Genomic DNA, 6,098 nt, shown 5'->3' on the forward strand with positions numbered 1-6,098 from the left:
AACGTTTTTACAAATTACATTATTAAATTGCATAATGAATTTTCGATTGCATAATGTAATGACTTATTGAATTGCAAATTGCATTGCCAATTGAATTTTGCTACATGTATGCTTCAATACTAGCCTGCCTATGGTCCCCCAGTGGCTAAAACTTGCGTTCGGTGTAAAACGAGCACTATACTAGGTGTTCTGCTTGCCTTTGAAAAAACGAGGTTCAAGCACGCTGATTTGGAATGTGGTCCCTTATGTCGTCATAAAGGATCTAAAAGGTCGGAATAATGGAGCGTCAGAGAAACGACATGGAGCCGAACTGACAGCTGTCTACTGAAAACATCTATATCGAACTCAGAGTTTGTTGTTGCTGGTGACGTAAAAAGGTCAGCCCGTGGCTCTACTACCACAAGTTGAAATGGGTACAGCGCCACCTTTTCTCACCGTCATTTATACTCGGACAATTGCAGTTGTCCAATTGAGGAGCATAGTCGAACTATGGCTCTAATCGGATTAAGCTGTGCATGTAAACGTTCTGATTGACAACAAGCCATCTGTGAATACAGGGGCGGCCTTCCCTACAGGCGGGTTAGGCGGCCGCCTAGAGCGCCATCTAGAGGGGGAGCGCAAAACAATGCGCCCGAAAAGAAAAAAAAAATATATATATATTTGTATCGGCCAATCGCTCAATACCCATTCGAAATATTTGGGAACGTGAGACGTCTCCGGTTGAATTGCATTTTAGTGAGGCTATTGTTAAGGGAAGGGTAATTTGAAATTCGCCTACTATGTATAAATATTGACAAAAAAATGGCTCCATAAAGGATGCTGCTGCCCATCAATCCCTTGGCAGGTATAAACCGCTAAACGAGGGAGTCGTACCGGTGATCAATGTGAAGTTCCCCACGTCACATCGCTGTGTTTCCAAAAAAGTCAACTGTCTGTTGAAAAGCCAACATCTTTCAAACTTTGTTTTAATTTATTTAATGTTACAAAATCCGCCCAAAAATACTTACAAGTAAGTATTCTGTGGGAAACACTGTTATGTAAATGGTAGCGTTAGAAAGTTACAACAACGTTCAACATGCTCAAGTATTTTTTTGTATTATTGTTTTTACCACAGATAACAGCGATGGGCTAACCCATAATTTAATTCCCCACACATTAGCTATAGCTGTTTTTTGGGTAGTCTACTCATCTATTTCTAGGTTAGAAATAAAAAAACATTATGTTTCTTCCGGCAATTAAATTTGAATCAAATTACGAAATAAAACGTGTGGGGAAAAAACTTGAATACATTCAATCGTTTGTGAAAAGCAAAGGATTTCACTCAAGACAGATTTTCTCCAGCATGTTGGGGAAGAAAACAACTCCCAATTTCCCACGCTTCTTCATGACATCATCAAACTACACCTTCTGTTATGTTTAGATTGAGAGACCTCTAGCGGCAGAAGTCATGCCTTTGAGTGATATATTTATATTATATAATGTTATGCTAATGAATTCAAAGTAGAGTTCAGTTTAATAACCCATTACTTTGATAAATCGATGGCAACGTTTTCGAAAAGGCTAATAATTAATATGGATTTTAATGGCCTTACAATACCACTCTGGGATAAGGCAAGCATACAGATTGCTATTGCTTTTTTGTAAACTAAAATAACAATAGCATTCAATTATTGACCAGGCCTACAGATAATGAAATGGATAATCGATCAAAACCATACGGTGCAGATGACAGCTCGGTAGTATGATAAATGCGTACTTCTTTGAACCAACGTAGAGGAATATGAGTAGCCTATAAGAACTCAGTGTGAAGGGTGCCTGGAACAGAAAGTGTCAGCCACAAGGCCGGCCACCGTCCACACCGAAGACAACATACGCTTGCTAGATACTATTTCATATGATTTCTCTTTTATTTGCAGGGCCATGCAACCCTGAACCTTATCTTATAACCCCAATATAAAATATTGATTTAACCTTGATTTATGGTCAGACTCTTACAGTTCTAAACAACATTGAACCCAAGATAAAAGATGGCCACTAATCCTCTGTAAATGCATGCAAATAATGCAAAGTAATAGTAGAAATATCTTAATAGAGAGGCAAACCAAAATCATGATCTTACCGGATACCATTATTATTAATACTTAGTTGATAATCATGCTGAAACTGCAGCCCAAGCACACCACTGCAAAGTTTCTCAACAATAGCAGAGCTATCCAGGGAAGATTTTCCCATTGCTAATGTGTGTGTTTGTGTGTGTGTGTGCGTGTATGTGTGTGTACATGGGTCTGTGCATGTGTTTCCGTCAGTGTGTAGGGAGTATTGGACATGGACATTTCACGATGTCCATGTTATCTTCCTATGAGTGACAGAACTAGAAGGTCAGGAATGGTCAGAATGGTCATGTTGATAACATTTACAATAATGCTTGGAGGGAGAAGTGAGCTGGTTAACCTTGTAAGCATCTTAACATGGATGCAGTCAACCATTTGAAGCCAGTGGAAAAGGAACACTACACAGGAGGGCTGGGGGAGCTGCTGGAAGAGAAATCAGATACAAATTGCTTTCTCGGGCTCAAAACTTTCTTTTCTGAGTGCATTTGCATTGCCTGACATTTCTTTAGCTATTCAAATTTAGTTATTTCGCTGAAAAATTTTCTCACAGATGCCTACAGGCAGATTGTTGTCATCAGGGATCAATCCCAGGAGTGACTACACTATCCTTCTCCTACGTTACAGTCTTAGTGATGGTGGTTTGCACATCCAAAAAGGATGTGCAATCCTTTTTTTCGGGAAAAAAATTTCTGGCTGTGCTACCAGCCAACCACGGTTCACTTCTGCAGATGGTTCCAAATGTAGCAAGAGTCTTATTTATCCCCATTAGGGATGGGCAAAATGATTCTTTTCCGGGAACTAGTTCTTTCAGTTCAGTTCACTATAACGATTCGTTTATTTGATTCGTTCGTTTTGATTCGTTCGTTACGTCAGATTACATCTTAAAAAAAAATAAAAAATAAGAAAACCTTTTTTTATAATTTTTTTTTTTTTTTAATTGGTCATGGGTCCGGATATTACCGTCAAGACCGCAGTCCGCCGTTTGGAGATGCCTGCTATTTAGTATGTCGAACGTCCCACCAATATTTATACCACTTGCTTACTCTCTATATTTCATTCATGGTTTTACATTAATAATTTTATTTTACTTTACATTTAATTCTTCATTGTTCAGGCATTACAGAACTTGCATGGTCATAAATAAAAAATACGAACTGCAGTTTAATTTCTTTGTTTGTTCTTCAATTGACGTAGAATGGAGCAAAGACTCCTGGGATTGGGAAATGCGTTTATCCAATAAACAGATGGAGGTCAAGTCTATTTTCGAAAAAATGTAGGGGGATATATGAGTCGAATGGTATGACCCAAGATACGTCAGACAGAGAAAGCGCGCATATTCGACGGTACCGCCTTGTCATTGGTTTACCCAGGTGCCATTCCAACATCATTGCTACCTCTCATTGGCTGAATCTTTGAGAAAGTTGTAGACTCAATCAATGGAAGTCGCGGGGAGACGGAGCTCTGTTCGTTTGTATATTTTATTTACGTGACCATATGTTTGGTATGTTAAAAAAAAGAATCAAAGAACCAGTTCTTCTTGTTTTGGGGAACCAGTTCTTGTCGTTCACGTTCGGGATTCGTTCGTTGTAACGAATCAGTCGCGACCGACACATCCCTAATCCCCATACAACGCCTGATCAATAATGTTCCACGAAATGCAATCTTTTTCAACAACGGGACGCCTTTTGATGGTTCCGACTCAATGCCCTACAAATCCTGCATTAAAAACAACGGTCAACTAGAACTATCGTCCAGATGTTTCCTTGACAATGCAACAAACAATCTGCTCAAAGCGCCGAATAAGAACATATTTGAATTGCAGTGGACTTAAGTCAATGAAAAGCTGATTATAGATTATAGTAATGGAGAAACCACTCCAGGGTTCTTCTGCGTTGCTAAGCCACCTTGGCTTCGCCCTGGCTGCATCACACGGGACACGGCATGATCGTTTATTCCTTCCAAAGCGGCACACAGATTTTACGCTTTTCAATAGCTGGCACCCTGTCGCGGGCTCAAGTCATAAACTTGGCACCCGCTTCCTCAAACTTGCACCCATTATCAAGCCCGGTGCCCAAGCTGCGCCCGCCCATGTCATTAGCCCATTTATAAATGTCGACCGCCATTCCCTTTGTAATCCAGACTCCTTATATCTTGATGGTGGAGTGAGCCATGAGCTCAGTACATTCGTCTCAGGGCTGGATTCTTAGCCCTTATACCGGACCATTGTACCAACACGGCCACCTCATCATTCCCTGCTGTCTAATTGGATAGGGTAATTTGCTCACCTCTCCACTGTGATAGCAAGTGAGTGATGAGTTATCTGGCACAAACTAAGTGTGATAACTCCCACGCAGACCCTTCTTTTTATCTCTGTACTGATTGGACTATTAATGTATGCCATATGCTGTATCATAGGCACATTGTTTTCCATAAAATAAAGACACACACACACACACACACACACACACACACACACACACACACACACACACACACACACACACACACACACACACACACACACACACACCAGAGTGTTTTAATGTATGTATAATGTATTACTAACATTTATTACGTTTATCTTTGCCAAGTCGTAAGAATTTTGCTGTGCTGAAGCAATTTGGTACATGCAACAATAAACACACTTTGACTTTGACTTTGACTTTTGTCTTGTTGTTTCTCTAGATGGGAGGGAGTCTTATAATCGTTCCGGGGTATCCACACCATCCTGCACTTGCTTTTTCTTCGTTGAACATAAACTTTCCTTGTATTCTTTCATTGTGTGGATCAAAAGACAGAAAGTACGTTCATTGCTGAATTTTCCATGCACCAACTCAGCAATACGAACTAGGCATTGCTTTTTAGGCTAGCAATGCTGCATTCACATCCAATTTATTTTGGAAACATGGGTTGTGGAGCACTTCTAATTGTAGCTGCCTAAATGGCTGTTGATTGTATGCTTTTAGAAAATTTATTAGAAACGTTATAACTGTTGTCACTATTTATTCATTCTTAAATGATTAACATTATTTGGATATTAAATTAACCTTTATAAAACTCAAAGGCAATGCTTTAAAACAAAATGTATGTGTCCTATCACTGGCTCAGTTTTACACTGAATTATTTGATTGTAACATTTTCATCACGTTACATTGGTTGTAGATAGTCAAACAGGGAGGTAACTATTTACTGCCAACTGAATTCCCAATTTCTGCATCTAATCCCTTGGGAGGATGACCCGAGTCAACTTTTGATTGCAATTGCCGGTGTGAGCCTGAGAGAGTCCATGCATATGCACTTTCAAGCACACCTCTTTCCTCCCTTTTTTTTGCAAAATAAAATACCAGATCTTCTGGAAATACCGTCCTTACACCCGCAGAGATAATCATGCAGAATTAGGAATGCGCTCGTGTCAAACCCTCTTGAAATCCTATTTTGGTAATTACTATTTTCTGCTTTGAACCGTTTTATGTGACTTTTGAAAAACCTCTTTGGCATCACATCACAAGATAATCTTTGTGCTGTGGCAAAACCTGTGTGCCGGCACCAGGGGCGAGCAGGGACAAGGTGTACACTGTCTTGTGTGACTAAGGCGTCGCCATAGTATTCCCCTAATTGGTTTGGTGAGGACCTTGAGATCCAGCTTACCCTCATATTAAAAGCTGACCTTCCTTTTTTTTCATGTTGTGTAAAAATGGCCACGATATATAAACAAAAATTCTCCAAATTGCATAGATGGGTTTATGGCAACTGTATTATCAAGAACTGATTTGTTTCATATTATTATTGATTTAACTTTAAAAATCAATGCATCTACACTTCTAAAACATTGTGATACTATACATTTCACAATTGAACATCCCTCTAATCACAAATTGAGAAGATCAATTCATGATGTATCGATCAGCCTGGGTTAGGTTTTCAACAGGTCTGAGAAGGTAGGACCTTTCAAATACTGTAGCTTAATAAATATTAATAATAAAAATA

The sequence above is a fragment of the Gadus morhua genome, chromosome 21 (genome assembly GCF_902167405.1).
Source record: "Gadus morhua chromosome 21, gadMor3.0, whole genome shotgun sequence".
Classification (NCBI taxonomy): Eukaryota; Metazoa; Chordata; class Actinopteri; order Gadiformes; family Gadidae; genus Gadus; species Gadus morhua.